This window comes from Alexandromys fortis, unplaced genomic scaffold, assembly GCF_014885135.2.
Source record: "Alexandromys fortis isolate MF-2015 unplaced genomic scaffold, M_Fortis_MF-2015_v1.1 scaffold_87, whole genome shotgun sequence".
Classification (NCBI taxonomy): Eukaryota; Metazoa; Chordata; class Mammalia; order Rodentia; family Cricetidae; genus Alexandromys; species Alexandromys fortis.
In genome coordinates this window covers 5,331,467-5,351,730 of record NW_026067971.1, presented here as the reverse complement: position 1 = coordinate 5,351,730, position 20,264 = coordinate 5,331,467, and the positions used below count along the sequence as shown (strand labels likewise).

The 20,264-nt window shown below is 44.3% G+C and overlaps 1 protein-coding gene across 4 annotated transcripts in view; it reads right to left on the bottom strand.

The window, feature by feature from the left end:
* Window positions 1-20,264, bottom strand: part of Lrrc8c (leucine rich repeat containing 8 VRAC subunit C) — a 79,973-nt gene that overhangs the window by 48,108 nt on the left and 11,601 nt on the right. The window contains exon 2 of one of the 4 annotated variants that reach the window (XM_050155782.1): window positions 8,739-8,814. The exons of 2 other annotated variants lie outside the window; for them this stretch is intronic. The gene's annotated coding sequence lies outside the window, so the exon portion shown is untranslated. Of the gene's footprint in view, window positions 1-3,774; window positions 3,905-8,738; window positions 8,815-20,264 lie in introns of those variants that run through there. One more of the 4 variants, XM_050155783.1, reaches the window with a different exon arrangement.

Genomic DNA, 20,264 nt, shown 5'->3' with positions numbered 1-20,264 from the left:
TAAGCTGTCCCTGCTCCCGTAAATTCTGTTTCTCTCAGCCCCATAAGCAGCCTCAATTAAACTAACAGGTTCACACACACACACACACACACACGATATATTCATCTCTCTTTTTTTTTGAGAATAGAGAGTTATTTATATTCATCTCTTGATAGATTATTTCCATATTGTGGCTATTGTAAGAAAGGTTAGTATTAATATAAAGAGGTTATCTAAGAATAAATACAAACAAAACCCTTCGAATAAAATTTCTCGTTTTTGTTAAACAAGAAAAGCAGATCTGACAACTGGTAATGTGCCAGGCACGAACACAGTATCTGCCGAGCATTGTCTTTTTTACTCTACATTAAGTCTGTCAGAGAGCACTGGCTTGCTCTACAGAAGATAAAACCTACACACAAGTTAGTTTCCCCAACGTTAGAAAAGTCTGTGAACGGCAGAGCAAAACCCCCAACTCCAATCTGTCGGAGTCCAACATTCAAGTTCATCACACATCACAAGTAGAATTGTTTCATTCGGGAAGCGAGCTCTCTCGGGATTGTATTCATGGTAATCATGTTTGTGAGCTGAACACAAGGCCCTCGGCTCTGTACACAGAGAGATGCAATCTAAGGGAAGAGCTTGGTGGAGGTTCTGAGGACCCAGCTTCTGTCCACACAGCCACTCATGTGGAACCGACCTGTCAGTCACTGGGAGCTAGAAAAGCGGAGATTTACAGACAGTGCCACAGGACCACTTCCATTAATACATTACACTAAGTTACACTGCTTCTGTTTGAAGCTAAACCCTTGGGTGGAGAATGCGGTTCCCAGACACAGCCTCCTAATAGGGGGATCTGGATGTGACTTCCAGGAACTCGGTGTGGCAAAACAGCAAGAACCTTCCGTACCGAGAACTGAATACTGGGAAACAATAGAAAGACACCAACTACTACTTCCCCTTCATTGTTCTGGTGCAAATTAATTTGCTTTGGCTACTTGTTAACCATCTCTCGCCCCAAGAAAATTACCAGGATCTCGCTTCCTTCATGTTTCTGCTAAGTTTCTGCTTTATTGCAGATACGCTCACAAAAAATGGTTGGTTTTCAAAGACTAGTTTGAAGGTTCAATCTTAAAACAAAATGTAGTGACTATTTTGGCCCCTTTCTGCTCTTCTTAAAATATTTCGAAAGGCAGGAAACACTTTAGGTATATTTTATGTATAATATTCCATGAGTACTAGAAACACTTTAGGTATATTTTATGTACAATATTCCATGAGTACTGAAAACACTTTAGGTATATTTTATGTATAATATTCCATGAGTACTGGAAACACTTTAGGTATATTTTATGTATAATATTCCATGAGTACTGGAAACCTCTTCCTAATGCATGGCCTCCATCCTGCCCTTAATAATGGTGGAGATGCCATAGCAACGCACAGAGCCGACCTCTCTGAGGGTGATGTCACACTCGTAGGAGTCCCAGGCCCACACACCCTTGGCTTTGGCTTCCATTATTTTATTAAACATTTATTTCCCTGCAGGTGCCTCTATCATTGCTCAGATTTCTATCTGAACTCAATTTTTAGATCTAGGTGCTCCAAGTTTCCCTCTTAATTTTGTCCCAATATACAGAACCCGGGCTCTAGTTGAAGGGTTTGACACGGTGTTTGGCAAAGTCAAGACAAGTCCAAGGTTTTTACTCAATTTTGTAAAATTGAAGGGAATAAAGAAGCCTTAGTCTATAGGAAGAGCTCGTGTGCAGAGGAGCACATGGGGACTTGGTTAAGGCAATGCAAGTTAGGTGTCCAAGTGGAGGGGCTTCGTAAACAGTGGATACACCAGACCAGAGTCCAAAAGTCTTGGCTAGCAGAACAAACTCAGGAGTGATTAGGACATATGAACTGTTACCAGGGGACAGGATAAAACCACTTAGGGCATATACAGACAGGAAAGCTGTCTAAGGACTTCCTGAAACAACATTTTGCTCCAGATATGGGTACGAATATTTTCTTTAACTTCCTTCTTGTCTTTGCATGAATGCCACTTTTGGAGATTTTTTTTTTTTAGCCGGCCCTCTTGAAAATATGAACGCTAGAGGCTGGAAGATGGCTCATGCTACACAAGCGTGAGGACCTAAGTTTCAATCCCGAGCAACCACGTGAAAGCCAGGCATAGCTGTACAGGCTGACAACTCCAGCCTGGGGATCTGGGAAACAGACAGACTTTCTGGGGTTTGTGGGCCAGCCAGGGTCGCAGCCTCGGTGAGCTCCATGTTCAGTGAGAGACCCTTTCTCAAAGAAGAAAGAACAGCCGAGAAAGACACCCAAAATCAACCTGTGGTTTCTACGTGCACATGCATGCATACTTCTACATACATATGTACAAACCATAAAAACATATGCCACACATGTGTGCACATTGCATACACACACACTAGTGCTGACCCTTGGACAGCAACATGTGATTCCAATCTTCCAAACCCCCATAAGAACATATGCCACACGTGTGCACACGCACACACACACACACACACACACACACACGCTGACCCTTGGACAGCAGCACATGATTCCGACCCTCCAAACCCTCCCATCGTCACGCTCACTTCACAGCATGATCGTCCCCACCGGTGTTGTGTGTTTGGTCTGTCTCCTCCATGCGAGGTAAACTCCTTAGGGATCAGGGGCCTCCCTCCCTTCTAATGCCCAGCACGGCCTCTGGCACATGCATGCCCTCAGCAGACAACTGCTGAAAGAATTTCAGCTGCTGAAAAATCAGTTTACACACGACTGGAAATTCTCTCGGTGGTCAGAAATGCAGAGCAGAAGAGCTGCAGAGAAGGTCAGTCCTCAGCACCTTGCTGCTCTTGCAGAGGACCCCCCCCCCAACAGTCTCACAACCACCTGCATGTGCGTCCAGATCCAGAGGATCTGATGTCCTCTGTGGACACCAGGAAGTCAAACATAAAATGAAAACAAGTAAATCTCCACAAAACACGAGAAACATTCATTTGACTCCAGAATTTAGTTAGGTGGACCTGGTTTTGAGAAGAGAACCATGAGCTCCTCCGCACTGATCAGCGTTTCTCAGGACGCTGCGCTCTGCCAAGGCGTTGAACGACAGCTCAGGTGTGTAAGAGGCCATCAAGATGTGTGCGTGTGGGTGGAAATCTAAAAACACAAAACCTTTTGTCTTCAAGGAGCCGGGTGGGGGGGAAGGAAGGGGAGGGATAAGGCAAGAGGCGCTCTTGGACTGGGTTATCCTAGGCCACAAGTTCCTAAAGGCACATGGCCAGCAATGAACAGGGACAGCAGAACAGAGTGCGACAGCTTCATGGGGGTGACACAGGAGCAGGCTCACACTGATGATGCTCTTTCAGGAGACAGGTGACACAAAGGCAGCTACTTCTGTAACTAGCAATGGGTGGGTTCCTCACCGGAGTGTGGAAGGCTGCTATCTTAAAGAGGAATGTGCTAAAATAATATATATACACTAACCATTTACATACTACCTTCCCCATCTCCACCTTTGGGAATACATTCCACAGAAGCCCTGAACCCCTGGTCCACACCCTAAGTCTCTGTTTCTGACCAATCTCCACTCATGACAACAGTGTGACTGGATGACCGCAGGAGCCCCTTAATCGATTTCCCTGATTCTACCATAGATTGCTCTCCCCTGAGCAGCCTGAAGGAAACTTTCTGAGTCAGGGTTTCTATTGCTGTGAAGAGACACGGTGACCACGGCAGCTCTTACAAGGGAAACATTTAACTGAGGAAGCAGCTTACAGTTCAGAGGTTCAGTCCATTATGATCATGGTGGGACATGGCAGTGTGCAGGCAGACATGGAGCTGGAGAGGTAGCTGAAAGTTCTACATCTTGCAGGCAACAGGAAGTGGTCTGTCTCATTGGGTGTGGCTTGGGCATATACGAGACCTCGAAGCCTGCCTACCCAGCGACACACTTCTTCCAACAAGACCGCATCCACTTCAGCACAGCCACACCTAATAATGCCACGCCCTTTAGGGACCATTTTCTTTCAAACCACCACACTCTTAAAATACCGGGTTTTTCCTGTGAGCCAAGCCCTCCAACAACTCTCCATCTCTCTCAGGAGAAAGGCCAAAAGCTGCACAAAAATCCTACACTCCTGTCTTCTGCTAGCGAGCTCTGGCCTGCTCATTTTATCTGCTCTAGCCACACTGGCCTTTCTAGACGCCCCTAAACATTCCATACCCGTCCCTGTCTCTGGACCTTCGTACCTGACACACCCCTGCCCAGAATTCCTCTTTCTGGAGTCTGTAATGTTCTGCCTCTCACCTTCTTCAGGGCTTGTTGAATCTGACTCAGATCTCAACCACCTTTTAGGCCGCCCTGTCAGCACCATGGTGGTGTCTGCCATCACTACCTCTTGTTTGGACAATAACACTGCAAAGCTGATTTAACACTAAACCTCACAGTCCACACTTCCTCTCCCCTTCCACAACAGTTATCAAAGCTGAATGCATGTGTGTCATATGTGTGTGTGTGTGTGTGTGTGTGAATATATGTGTTTCCTTTTCTGTCTTCTCTAACTTGAATTCCCACTAAATTAGGGATTTTTTTTAATGCTTAATTTGGAAGTTATTTTTGCGCCAACCATTCAGAACAGCCTCTACCTGAGTCACATGTTGATCAAACAGTTCAAGAAGCAGAAATAGAGTATAGAAATGCCACGGAAGAGAAAGCAAGTAAGGGGATACGGATGGCTAACAGACACATCAAAGGCCTAGTAGTGCGTATGTACACTCCAGCACATGCAAATACAAAGCTTCGGAGCGGTGCATGGCACCAGGATCCCGTCTGTCAAAGGAGAAATTTAGGAAGGACTGGTGGTTAAGCGGCATGCATGACAGATTCTAGAACAAAACTCAGAGACTGTTAGAGGAAAAGTCAGAAAAACACTGCAAGTTACAGGCATAGGCAAGGGCCTCTCAATCGGACTCCAGGTAAATGGGACCTCATCAAACTAAAAGAAACAGTCAATTGAAGAAGTCTATAGAATGAGAGAAAAATCTTTGCTTATACATCTGACAGATTAGTATCTAGAATATACAAAGAACACAAAAAAGCTAAGCAAAAAAATCAAACAACCAGACCAATAAATGGACTAATGAAATGATGAACAGTTTCCAAAAGACAGAACGAACAATAAACCTATGGAAAATGCTCAGTTACTCGGCATCAGAACTGCAGGTCAATACAACAGTGAGAATACACCCTGCCCCAGTTAGAACGGCATCCAGGCGCGGTAGTCCTCCTTTAATCCCAGCACTCAGGAGGTTGAGAGCAGACAAGACTACATTCCAGGACCAAGTACAAATGCTTTCTGAGTTTGAGCCAGGCCAGCCAGGGCTACATAATGAAACACTTTCTCAAGACAAACAATAAAAAGGAATCTACCAAAAGCCTATGGGTTGGCTATCCCATGATAACATGAAAGATGGGTGCTGTATAGAAAGGCCTCTGGTGCCCTGCTAGGGAGTTCGGATCCTTTGGGAGTCACTTCTGAAACACGAACAGTGTTTTATGATTGTGTACATCTGTGTAAGTGTGTGCTGGGCACTGCCCGGGGGAGAACCTATTGCTAATCCTAGCTGCGCTAGCATTTGTAGGATTTACTGCAAAATCCTGGGGGAAATAAAACCCAAACAGGTGTGGGGATCCCTCCACTTTGGCCACACAGCAGGGCCATTCAGAAAGCCTTTAAGACCTCAATTCCTGAACGAGTCAAGACTAGAGTCCCAGGTGTGGGACCCAGGCATGAGACATTTTTATGCGGCCTTAGATTGGGACCTATTTTCCTAGAAACATCTTAAAAAGTAAAGAAACACATCCGATAAGGTCTGGAGACAGAGCTACAGCTGCCCTCACAAAGGTAGTTTTCTTGCTTTAGTACTCGTGATTGATCGATTGCTAGGGAACTGAAGAAGTCCTTGAACATGCTAAACACATGCTATACCTCAGAGTTACAGCCTTAGTCCCTGTATTTTATTCATTTATTTTGAGATAGGTCTCACTGTGTAGCTCTGGTTAGTCTGGAACTTGCCAGGTAAACCAGGTTGGCCTTGAACAAAAGACCCCTTACCTCAGCCTTCCAAGTGCTGGGATTAAAGGCAAATGCCACTATGCCTGGCCAGTTCTTGTGTTTTAATATCCTGTCTTTAGCTCATATTTTCCTTCACACTACATCAGGATGGACAGACTCCCCCACGCACTCAGCCTTGGGGAAAAGCAGGCTGCCTAAGTAATACTGAAGGGAGTTTGGGACAGAGCTTGGGCTATAACCCTACTTTGAAAGTCCACGGCTGAGTGTTTCCGCATACAACCCAAGACCAAGACTTTCCTACCTGCTCTGGTCTCTCCTTCAGTGCTTGGGTTTTTATATCCACATCTACCTCTCCTCCCACACTGTGAACACTAAGGGCAGAGACCGAGTGCTCACTCGGGTACTCCCCGCTAGTTGTCTGGGAATAACGGTTTATATGACAGAACTGTATGTGTGCACCCATGGATTGGCCTTCTCAAATACCTTCTGAATGTGGACAGAGCTCTGAACATAAAAGCTCTAGTACTGATGGGATCTCTGTTTCCTTGATAATTGGAAACTAACAATACTGGTCTTAACAAAGCTCCCTCTATGCATATCGGAGAACTCTGGGACACAAACTACGGCTTCCAGTGCACCATAAAGGAGCAGGCATTTCATGTGGGCTGCATGTTTAACTCCTCACTATCCCAAGGCTCGAGGTCCTACAAGCCTATGTGTTTGGGAGAAATGAAGATTTTAGAGAGTTACCCATTTTGCCTGGATGTGACAGCTAAGTAGGGTCCTGAACGTCACCCAGGGAGCCTGTTTATGGTACCGTGAACGTTATACTCTAAAGATAACACTGTTTTTCTTCCTGATCTCTGGCAGGAATTCATCAACAAGAAAGGCTGTTCTTTCTTCTCCCACTTGTTAATTCTGCCCCACTTCAAAAGGGATGATAAATGAACATTTATTAATTGTACCAAATGAGTTTCACTGTGACATTTTCATATAAGCACAGAGCATAATTTTATCCTATTCACCCGTCATGGTCTTCTATTAGCTCATTGGGTACTGTCTACTAAGATGGATGCTGTAGCTACCTTGCATTTCCTAGGAGCCGACAATGTCAGAGATACTTTGTTTCCCCCCTCACTGGTTTCTCAATCTTGTAGCTCTCTAGCCTCTTGGGTGGTTAATAACATCACAGAATTACAGGTAGACTCCGCTCCACTCAGCAAGTCCATTCTGTGAACAGACAGCCCATATGCATATTTATATTAAATATTTGTCATAACATGTAACACAAGAAGTAGCGACACACAGGTTTAGTTTTCAAATCAACTGTTTCATTTTAGGGAGAAAAATGAGGATTTCCTCGGTGTTGCCCATGGGTGAGCTCAATATTAAACTAGAAGGCACTTGGAAGAATCTTTCTTAGAATAAGGTCATGGATGTATGTTTTTAAGTCATGGTGACCCTGCCACCCTTGCCGCTCCTAAATAAAATGCCACAGAGATTGACACATTGAAAAAGCAGAAAGACTATTTGAAAACCTTCACAAGACAAAGAACTCACTGGTTCTTTTCAGATGACATTCTAAAAACAAAAACGTATTTTAAAACAGGCTCCCTTCCAGGTTTCCAAGCAAACACACCCAAATAGACTAATTAATATATCAGAGCCGTAGAGTGGCCTCAGATACTGTACTTAATCTTCTTATGATTCCACACAAGCGACTCTGATTCAGTGAGAATGTCAACAGGAAGAGGTCTGGCGGAAACATAAAACCTCAGAGCAAACGAATCCCGAGACTCAAAACAAGTCCCTTACCAGAAATGCTGGTTAAGCCAAACGACAGGGTAGCCAAGGCCATCAAGGAAAACCTGTGTTCTCAGGCTTCATGCTCTCCTCATACAAGGTGTCTATTATAGTTCTGCCTGGATGCGGGGTTTTTATGGAAGCATGGTATATTTCAGTTAAAAACCTCTAGCTGAGGGAATATAAAGACAATCACAGATATACACTACATTCCTGAGGGGCCGGCCCTAAAGAGATACTTGCTCCTCGGCACCACTGATATACCTTACTGCCTCCCTCAAAATATTGTTTTGATTTAAAAATATTCTTGAGGGTGTGTCTCAGCTAGTAGAGTGCTTGCCTAGCACGTAGGAAACTCTGGGATCCAGACTAGCACTCCAATCCCAGAGTGTGGGAAGGTGGAGGTAGGAAGATCATAATTTCAAGGTCATCCTTAGCTACACGCTGTGTTCGAGGCCAATACAACTCACTACCACCAAAACCCAAAAAGCTAATAATGGCTTACAATATTACAATATACATTAATAAGCATTGCTCCATTTAGGTCTAATTTTCTTTTCTGATTTTAAAATGGAAACCCATCAGCAAATTTTGAAGAAGCAAACTATGATCATATAAGTACCTTCCCAGACACAATGGTGGTTGATTACTGAAGATATACCTTAAAAGACATGACAGGCTTTAGGGTACCAACCACTACATGAACAACATTGAATCCAGAGGCTCAAAGGCAATGTGTGAAAATTCTGCTCTCTCTGAACTAAGTACAGTTGTTTTGTACATGAAGACTTGTAAGAAGCCCTTCATTTAAACAATCTATGTCAACAGTGAAACTGATAAAAAATATACTCCTGGTATTACCTTATATGTATATGTTACTCCACTGAGCATCCGCAGTTCCAGAATACTAAGTTTAGTCACTAGCAGCCACATTCATCTAAAGAAATAAAAACAAATGTATGTCATCTCTACTCCATTTTGCTCAACACGCTCTGTTCTGTATAGCAGTTACAATGTAAGCCTTATTCAGGAAGATTTAGGCTTGCAGTAGGGCTTTAGTGGGTAGTTTTCAACCTCTTCAAATTGTGCACCACTAGGAAAAAAAAGTGTCCGCAATAAATGTAACAAGTGTCTTTAAATGTAACAGTTACCAATATTGACTTAAGAAAAGCGAAGCCTCTATCTTAGAATCTTCTGGAACACTTACTGTTTGTGCCCCTTTACCAGCTGCTCACGGAAAGTACCTGTAAGAACCACCAATTGGTGGGGTCTTCTTTGAAACATTTACACTGTGGAATTTCCCTCTGCCTCAAGTTGAGTCAAAGTGTTCAAATTATCCACCTCTAATCCATATGTGCCAATCAAACCCCTATGAACATCAGTCTGCCCCCATCCAGAGGCAGCAAATGAGCAGTCTGGGGTCTCTAGTTTCTGTGTCTCCTGGTGCTTACTCAGCATGGGGTACCTCTGGAACATGCCAGGCCCAAAGTTTCCAAGAAGCTTCCATAGCCCAAACCAACAATAATATCAACTGAAGAGTTCCTTAGGAATGAGGTTCCATGCATAGAGAACATATTACCGCCATTTCCCTAAAAGGCCATGCTGTTAAACCGCCTCCTAAATACGTTACATCTATCCCCATAAAGTAACTCATGTGCCCCCTTTTACAGAGGGCGACAGCTAAGGCAGATTGTCTGGGCAAAGTGCTGTTAATTAGAGACTGATGAGTGTTCCTAATAGGACATCTATAGTACTGCCCCTCAAGGCCTAAGAAACATGACAGATGATGGGACAACAGAAGGAATTTAAAAAGTGGAGATGAGCCAGGGTCATGACATGCCGCCTTCTGCATATGACATTGTCACTGCAACCACACACACAGCAGCTACGGACACCTGCATAAGACTATGCCCTCTCTTGTCATCATGGAGGAATGATCCATCCCTTTCCAAGGAGCTGCAGGCAAGACTGTCGTTTTCTCTAGTGGTGAGGCCAATAGAGGAACAGGTAGAAGGAGTTCACAGGCAAAAGAAGGGGGACACAAGCAGGTAGTGGTGTGAACATGTCACACATAATACACTACGCATGTCTGAAACTGTCAGGCAGACAACAAGGGCCAACCCCACTCCATATTTTTCGGGTGGTTAGACCACTTTGAGAACACAATTGGAGAGCGGAGCTGCACCTTTGGGGTCTACGAGGTGTCAGCAGAGCCGGATGGACTCAGCTAACTTTATAGGATTGGTATGTCCCCTGAAGACCACTTTTCTGGAAGCTAAGTCTGTGCTCCCCAGGAGTAGTTGAAGCTGTGGGCTTTCACTCTGCGGATCAGTTCCCAGGGTCCACCCTCTCCTTTCTCTCCGATTGAAGTTAAGGCATGAGGCTCGGTAGCAAGTGCCTTTACCCACTGAGCCATCAGACCGGCTCTACATGCTCCTGAGAGTTAGAATATAAAAGACAGTATATGACATTTGGTCCCTCCAGCTGAATGCTTGGAGCTCTGCTCACAGACTTCCGGAACATGCAGAGTATTTTTCCCATAACAAAGGGGGCACTGATGGACAGAAGCCTGAGGATATTCATTAAAAACTTGACAAGACACCCAAGGCCTAATCCCATCCCACTGATAAAATAGAGCCACGTATGAAAACATCTTAGCGGTATTCTTTCTCCCCTCCCCCCACTCACCCTTTCCAGCTGTGTGAGGATAAGGGTGACTCAGGAGCAGCTTTGGAAGGTGACGCAAGGCGAGGAGTCAGACCCCTCTAGCAATGACATCAAACCGGAGGTCAAATAAGAGAAGGCTGCTTGTGACCCGAGCATGGACTGTGAAGGCCTCCGGTGGACTGCTCCTGCCGTTCACACAGACCTCTCAAACAGCTTCCTCATGCTTGTGTGGCCTGAAGGTGTGTCTGTCTGGCCTTGTGTTGAAATTCAATTGCTCTCAGGGCATTGGTCACAATTTAAAATGGTTTCTGTCATAGGGTTCCTTCTCATAAGCGAAGGGATATCATGTCTGGGGCGAGCCTATGGTCATTTGTATGGGTTCTCCCTCCTACCCCGCCTCGCAGCATGGCCCAGCAAAGAGATCCTTCCGGGATAGCAGTGTCCCGAAAGACTTCACACTCCATACTGTGAGTCAGGGAATTTCTGCTCATTATGAATTCCCCAGATTCTGGTATTTTCTTATAATTGCACCAAATGAAATGAGACCCATTCGAGCATGACTAGATGAAACACAAATATCATAATAATGAGTGCACAGAAAAATGAAGTGTTGGGGAAACATATGAAAGTGGAGAGCAGGGGTAGGGATGTGGCTCAGTTAGTAGCGTGTTTGCTTAGCGTGCACAAAGCACCAGGTTCAATCCCCAGCACCACGTAAACTCACTGTGGGAGCACATGCCTGCAATCCCAGCACCAAGAGGCAGAATGAGGAGGACTGTGTTGGTTTTTGTCAACTTGACAGAAACTAGAGTCTCCTGGGAAGAGGGTGCCTCAATTGAAAGATTGTCTCCATAAGACTGAACTGTGGGCATGTCTTTGGGAGATTTCCTGATGAACAATTGATGGGGGAGGGCTCCAACCTGTAAGTGGTACCAGCCCTGGGTTCTACAGGAAGGCAGCTGATCAAGTCGGGGGCAGCAAGCCAACAGGGAGCACTCCTCACGGCTTCTGCTTTAGTTTCTGATTCCCTCAATACCGGACTACCACCTATAAACTGTCCTTAAGCCCTTCCCTCCCCAAGTTGGTTTTGGCCAGTGTTTTACCACAGCAATGGAGAAGTATGTTGATATACAGATCAATGCAAGTTCAAGGCCAGTATGATTAAGCTACAGTGTAAAACCCTGCCTCAAAACAGTAAGTAGACTATTATACTGCATTGTAGAAGAAAAACCGCCTAAACCTGTGTGCATGATGCTACTTCCAGCCTCCTCCCAGAAGAACTCAGTATCCCTAGCGAAATGCTTCAGTGTTTGATGCTTATGAATATCAACCACGCAAAGACATATTCTGCGCAGGTAGTTACACTCAGAGTTGACCAGCTGACAAGCGAGCTAGTAAGCTTTCTTTCTCTTTCAATGTCAAAGCTAACGGTCTTTCACAACTGTCATTTTCCACAAAATATTCTTACCCAGTCAGACGTCACTCAGGAGGCAGAGGCAGGTGGATCTCTCTGAGTTCGAGGCCAGCCTGGTCTATGGAGTGAGTTCCCGGGCAGCCAAAGATACACAGAGAAACCCTCTCTCGAAAAAACTATATATAGTCTTACCCAAAGCAAGTCTTTGGAGTTGAAATGTTGCTCAGTCAGTGGTTCATTTCTCCAAAGCAATAAATAAATAATAAATAAGCCAACTTTTGAATTCTGAGAGAGCTTTCTCTTTGTAGCAAGTAATAACATTTTGAAAAATATTGCAAAAAAGTTATCCATTTACTTTCTTAAACTCAGAGAACAGGCACTTTTTTCTATAAAGGCAGAGATGGACAGCAAATACTGTGGCCATATGTTCCATTGGTATATACTGCTTTGGAAAATACAAAGCCAGGTCTGAGGTGGACTGTGCAAAAGCAGGCCGCAGACCCAGACCACGTGAGTGTGTGAGCTTTGTCACTGCATCTTGTGGGGTTGCGAGAAGCTCCAGGTGGTCTCGCCTTGACTTAAGTGGAGCCGTGGTTATTAGCCTCAAGGCTGGGATGTTACAGTTTGAACACTGCAGTGTGGAGTCTAAAGGCCATTTGAAAAGTCTCTCATCTACAGGGCTTAAGATGACTTAGTGTGTCAACTGGGAGCAGGCTTAGGAACTGGCTGAGCCCGGGGTTGGGTGGGAGCACTTCCTCATACTGGAATTGCTATAGGATTGTGCCGTGCGAGCAATGTCAGTGTAGAAATGAAGTGACGGACCTTAAATTTCTCTCCCAGGGTTTAAGCCTGAGGACTGCCAAGGCCAGTGTCTCATTTTGACCCAGCATAAATGTCTTTTATATTACAGAGACAACTCTGAATAAAGCATAAGATGAGTAAGTGTGTGCTTTTGAAAATATCAAAATTCAGAATGAAGCAAAGCGTGAACAGAAGAGATCCTTTTAGTGAGCTACCAAAGGGTGATTTAACCGGCCTACTCAGGGTGACTTAAGAAAGTGTGGCTCGTTTTGATTTTCTGATTAGTTCTAGCTAAACTTTACAGGGATACTTGTGTCCAGAAGAAAAACACATAGTAACATTTGTTTCTTTGAAACACACTTCCTAGTCAAAGATCTAACTGGGCAATGTTATTTTAACATTCTTTTTAAACATGATTTGCATATATTTTACTTGTGTTACGTGCGTAAGCTGCCCTCAGAGGGGAGACAAGAGATGTCAGATCCCCTGGAACTGGAGCTACGGGGTTGTAAGCCAACTAATACGGGTGCCGAGAATCAAACTCCAAACCCCTGCAAGAGCAGCGAGTGTTCTTAACAGCTGAGCCATCTCTCCACTCTTAAAAAGAAACTCCTTGAGTCCTCTGGGAAGCAGCTTTGCCATCCTCCTGGCTCCCTCCCACTCAGTAGTTAGGCAAATTGATGGCATGATCACCTCGCAGAAAAGTTTCGTGTTTTGCTTGCTATGGTGCATTGTCATGTGGATTAGCATCTATCAAACAGTTCAGGCTTCACTCAGGAACCTGCTCAGAGGTTGCCCGCACATCCACCTGTTGTTGGTCAGAGGTTCTATCTGGCCAATTAACTCCTGAGACACTCAACAGGTCTACCGCTTCTGATCTGCCCCAACACTAAGAAGGAAGGCTCCGTGCCCACAGGAGTTTGTTTGAGAACACTGACCTGGCTGTACACGCTGGTTACTTTGAAATTTGCAAAGACAGGGAAACCGGAATACCCGCTTTCCCTGGGTGAGAAGACAAAGGGGAAGAGAGATTTCTGCACCTGACAGGGGAATGAAACAGTAACTCCCCAAAGACCCGGACGGAACCTGTGTTTGTAAAGTCAATCCCAGTACAGAAAAGCACGGGGGTCCAGACACACAGCAAGATTAGAAGAGGCTCTGTTGTTCACAGGCTCTGTGTCCTCCTTCCAGACAGAACCTGAACTCTGAGGTCACCTCTCCTAGACAGACACCGACAAGCACTTTATACATGTGGAGCGAGGAATTTGAGAACTTCCACTTTCTTACATGTGACACTAACTGGAGCAGGAACTAGCGGGTAACCTGCAGGTTGTTAAGGACAAGGTACGAGAAATTTGCATGCAACCACCTGGTGAGAATCTTTCAGAACAACCTCTCTGTCTTCCTGTGGTGCAGAGTGAACGTGAGACCAGTGACCTCTGGCTTCGGGTTTGTGAAGCAGGGTCTCACTGTCCAACCGAGGTTGTCTTCCAAACCCTTCTCACTTCTGGATTTCTAAATCAGAATTTGCACCCCAAATGTAGATCCCATGGTGCTTCCGCAATACTTTGCAAACAACAGTGAAAGAGATAAGAAAGCTGGTGTGTATGTATGTATGTGTGTGTGTATGTATGTATGTATGTGTGTATGTGTGTGTACACATATATTATTGAGCTCTACATTTTTCTCTGCTCCCCTCCCTGCCTCTCCCCTCCCCTTCAACCCTCTCCCAAAATCCCCATGCTCCCAATTTACTCAGGAGATCTTGTCTTTTTCTACTTTCCATGTACATTAGATCCATGTATGTCTCTCTTAGGGTCCTCATTGTTGTCTAGGTTCTCTGGGATTGTGAATTACAGGCTGGTTTTCTTTGCTTTGTGTCTAAAAGCCACTTATGAGTGAGTACATGTGATATTTGTCTTTCTGGACCTGGGTTACCTCACTCAATATGATGTTTTCTAGATCTATCCATTTGCCTGCAAATTTCAAAATGTCATTATTTTTTTCCGCTGTGTAGTACTCCACTGTGTAAAAATGTACATTTTCCTTATCCATTTTTTGGTTGAGGGGCATTTAGGTTGTTTCCAGGTTCTGGCTGTGACAAACAAAGCTACTATGAACATAGTTGAGCACATGTCCTTGTGGCACAGTTGAGCATCCTTTGGATATATACCCAAAAGTGGTATTGCTGGGTCTTGAGGAAGGTTGTTTCCTAATTTTCTGAGAAATCACCACACTGACATCCAAAGGGGCTGTACCAGCTTGCATTCCTACCAGCAATGCAGAAGTGTTCCCTTTACCCCACAACCTCTCCAGCATAAGTTGTCATCAGTGTTTTTGATCTTGGCCATTCTTATAGGTGTAAGATGAAATCTCAGAGTTGTTTTGATTTGCATTTCTCTGATGACTAAGGATGCTGAGCACTTCCTTAGGTGTTATGTTATTAGGCTGTAACTCCCATCCTGCTGGTACGTTCCCAGTCCCAGAGGTGCTCTGTGTCTGCTGGAGGAGTAGGAGGCTTACCAATTTGTGAATTACCAGACCAACCTTCCAAGCAAGATGCTCCCACTTGTATAAAGCACTATTATTATGGTTGGATTTGAAGCCTGCTCCACAGGGACAATCCATACCTGCTACAATAAAAATCCTGGCCCAAAACTCATGCCTGCTATGACCTGAAGCTCTGGATATAAGTAAATATCAGCGCCAGCTAAGCTGACACAGCACCAAAATGTCTTTTAATGTATATTTATCTTCATGCATAAATGCTACTCAGTCTCAGTGGAAGAGGCCTCTCATGCCAGTGAGCGGTGGTGAGTGCAGAGACTGGGGGCTACAGCAGGTGCTGAGAATGAATGCCCAGGGAAAACAAGATGTGCACACCCATACCTTCTAATGCTCAGGGGACAGGTAAGAAGAGGGGGTGGATGTTACATCTGTTTACAGTGTGAAGATGTGTCTTTGTCAAGGAGCCTGCCGATGGGTTTAATAAAGAGCTGAATGGCCAACCGCTAGGCAGGAAGGGGTTAGGTGTGACTTTCAGGGACACAGAGAAGACACCGGGAAGAAGAAAGATGGAGATGCTAATGAGGCACAGAGGAAGTAGGACATACAGAATAAAAATGTAAAACACTACATGATAAAACATCGATTAATAGAAGCAGGCTGATTTAAGGCATAAGAGTTAGTGGGACGAGCCTAAGCTAAGGCAAAACTTTCATAATTAATAAGAAGTCTCCACATTGTTATTTGGGGCTGGCGGTAGGAAAAAAGGTCCATCTTCAGATAGAAAGGTTGCAAGAGCCAGAAGATAACCACAAAATGCCATCTGTGGGGAAGACAGTAATTTGTAATCACAGCTAAGGCTGCTTATCCATCGTATCTGCATAAGAACTTGAGGCATGCGGCGTGTGGTAGCATGTAGATTAATAGAAATGGATTAATTTAAGTTATAAAAGGTAGTTAGAAACAAGCCTAGGCTAAGATCACGTTTTCATGATTAAGAAGCAGTCTTGGAATGGCTATTTGGGATAGAGAAAGACTTCCCTCTGTATGCTGTGAATACCATTAATGAATAAAGAAACTGCCCTGGCCTGTTGATATGGCAGAACTTAGTTAGGCGGGGAAAACTGGACTGAATGCTGGGAGAAAGAAGGACGGAGTTAAGAGATGTCATGGATCTGCTACAGGAGATAGACATGCTAAAATTTTGCCGGTAAGCCACTGAAACGTGGCGATACACAGATTAATAGAAATCGGTTAAAATAAGATGTAAGAGTTAGCCAATAAGATGCTAGGGCTAATGGGCCAAACAGTGATTTAATTAATACAGTTTCTATGTGATTATTTCGGGTGTAAGCTAGCGGGGCAGCTGGGAAGAACAAGCAGTCCCTCCCTTCCAACAGATGCACATCCCTCGTAGTGGAACCATAGGCCACGGATAGATCAGGGACAGGGAGGGAATGTTAGCTCCCGCTGTGAGCCCACTGGCGACTCCAATGGAGTCTCAATCCAATGGCCGCATGGACGGCCCTGGATAAACAGAAAAACAAAACTAAAAGTCACAAATCTTGGAAAGGACCAGGTCATGTATGAGCTTGCCAAAGAACAAAATTTATTAATAGAATTTTGACATTCAATTAATATTTCTGATAAGAAATAACTGATCAGAATTATTTTTAATTCCATCAAAATGACAACTAATATTTTAACACCGATTCAGAGAACAAACATTTGACCTACTTATTTTTAAACCATATTTTAAAAATTTAAACTTAATTTTAAATCTGTTTTTCAAGTCACTGATTCTGTTATTATTTTTATTATTTCCTTCTTTAGTTGGGGGACTAACTTACTTTCTCATATGTAAACTAGATAAAACTGAATTTGTGTGCTTTTTTTTATTGTTATTTTGGTTGTTGTTTTTTACTCGTGACAGAATAAACACAGGGCTCATACATAACAGGCAAGCACTGTGCCGCTGAGGTTATCCCCAACCCGAGGATTCTCCTAATATAAACACATTGAGTCCTATAAAGTTTCTTTGCCCACCTGTCCACCTATCTCTCATTTGTTCATCCACCAACCTACCTATGCCTCACCCGAGCTGTATTTCATCATGTTTTCCTAGTAATTTTGACGTTGTATCTTTATCATTCAGTGCTGAGAATGTTTTAACATTTTCTTGAATTTGCTTTTGAAATAAAAGTATATAAAAGTTAACTCATTTTACTTACAAGCATGGATCTTCTTGTACATGTCTTTACAAAAACTGTGTGTGCATGTGTGTGTTCATGCAGAGGCCAGAAGGGGCGTTGGTCTCTGGAACTGGAGATAAGATTGCTGATGTGGGTGCTGGGAAATAAACTTGAGTTCTCTGGAAGAGCATCAAGTGCTCTTACTGATCCATTTCTCCAGCCCCTCCTCTAAGTATCTTATTCTTTCAAAGTGGTCAAAAAATACAAATAAGATTACCCTGTTCTTTCTTGAAATCGCTTATTGGGACTGGACAGATGACCCAACAGTTAAGAGCACTGGCTGTTCTTCCAGAGGACCCACTCAGATTGGGTCTCCGCATGCACAAAGTGGCTAATAATCATAACCCCAGTACTAGGAGATAAGACTCCCTCTTCTGGTGTCTGTGAACACTGCATGCACAATGTGCACAGACACACAGGCAGGTAAAACATTCATACGTGAAAAATAAAAATAAACCAATCTATAAAAATTATGTATCGTGTCTGTGAGTATGGGCTCCCATACACTACAGAGGCAGGCATGTAGAGGGTTGTAGACACCAAATCCAGGCCGTGAGGCTTGCACACAAGCAGCTTTTGCTCCCAGCAACCTTCCCAGCCCCTATTTTTCTGGAGGAAAACTTATCCTTTATTCTGACTGTTTCGGCCTGCAGGGAACATGCTTTGCTTTCTCTGCACACTTTCATAGCTTTCTCTGTCTTTCTTTCCAGACGTCAGTCTACTGTGATGATCAAGGGTTGCCTTCGCTGTGCTGAACCTGCCTGCAGTGTGATGTGAAGATTATGTTTTACTTTTGTCAAATGTGGGCAACTGATAGTCTTTATCTGAAACCGTTTTTTTTTTCTTTCTTATTTTCCCTATTTTTTATCCTTCTTGAACATTTTTTTTCATTATTTCATTATTTCTTTGTGCTAAATTTAGTCCCTTGCCGTAAGTTTTTGTTTGTTTCCTCACTTCTGGGATACTCCTTCTTCTGTGGAATCTGCTCTTCTGTGTTCCTTTCTGTGACCATCATCTCAGTGTGTCAATCTCAGCCAGTCTAATCTGACCACGAGCTCACTGTGTGCCGTGGTGCATCCTGGGAGCTCAGCCATGTCTAATCTGACCACAAGCCACTGTGTGCCGTGGTGCATCCTGGGAGCTCAGCCATGTCTAATCTGACCACAAGCCACTGTGTGCCATGGTGCATCTTGGGAGCTTTGCTCACGTGACTGAGTCCAGTGGTCAGAAAAGTTGCACTGGAACCATTAGGCGCTCCACACTCTCTACACTTTGAAATGTACACAGCAAAATGTAGTGCGGATTCTAATTGGTCTTAATAAGAAGAACCTGGAGTCAGATAAAGGGGTTAATGCTGAAGATCAGAGAAGCAGAGCAGTAAGTGACTAGTTCTTATCTCTACTGAATCCTCAGACCAAAGGGGTGATCCTGTTTCTATGAAACCTCACACTGAGTCCTGCCTGAGCTTCCCCTGCCTTAATTCCTCTTTCTGCCCAGCCCTATCACTTCCTGTCTCTACCTCCTTAGTGCTGGAATTAAAGGTGTGAGCCATTACCACTAGGCTCTGATTCTCTTTTAAAATGATTCGACCTCTTGTAGCCCAGGGTGGCCTCGACCTCACAGAGATTTGACTACCTCTATGAGGGAATAAAAATATGTGCCACCACTGCTTAGCCTCTATGGCTAACAAGTGTGGCTATGTCTGTACTCTGTCTGATCTTTAGGCAAGCTTTATTTGTTAAAGCACAAACAAAATATCACCACAGCAAAAGGTTACCAGCACTTTAGACCACAGACCCTGTGCCCAGTCTATCCACTCCACCATCGTAATGGCAAGATGCTGCAGGCTGCTCCTTTCAACCAACGCTTTTCAGCTACTGGGCTCTGGGGATGCCACGCTTCGATGGCCCGGGCAGCTTCACAAAAGAAGTAAACACAAAGATTTGGACCTCTAGACTGGCAGGATTTTGTGTAGTTTTCTGGGTTAAGAATACCAAACTGCTTTATAAGTCACCCCAGGCTGCTCACAGAGAGATGGCTGCAGTATTGATATTGTCCCATGTGTCACTGTGTGTCAGTTACTTCAGATCTTTACTCTACCCTTTATACTACAAAACTGTGTGTGTGTGTGTGTGTGTGTGTGTGTGTGTGTGTGTTCTCTCCAATGAGTTCTAAAGCTATCTAGGGGCTTTTTCGTTTTAGACTGCATTTTGTTCCAGTTTCTGTTTCTTTGCTGAGTTGCTATCTGCGGAGCCGTCAGGATCACTTTTTCTTCCACACTGCTAACAACAGCAGTTGGAACTTGTTATTGCCTAATTCTATCACTTGGCTCATTCCGAAGTTCATTTCTGATGATAGTCTTTGTCTTATTACGGGTTGTGTTCCTTCCCCTGTGTGTTTCCCTGTCTAATTACTGATGTTTACCCTGGATGCCTCTGGAAAGCGCTGGTTTTAGTTGCAGCAGATCAGCGGTGTGGTCCTCCTCAAACTGTGAACTCTGTGCCGCACAGTGGCAGGGGCTCAAGTGTGGACGGAGGCCAGGAATCTGCCCAGCTATCGATGTCTCTCCTTTGAGATCAGGCAAACATTTGGGAGGAATTTATATGAGGATTTGGGGGTTTCCCTCCACTGCGCTGCCACTGGCAGGCTCTGACTTGACCCTCCGCTTTTCCAAGTCAGCAGGACTGCTGGGCTGCAGCGTTTGGTTTAGGATGGAGCAGCTCCCTGCGGCAGGAAGCACCCAGAGGT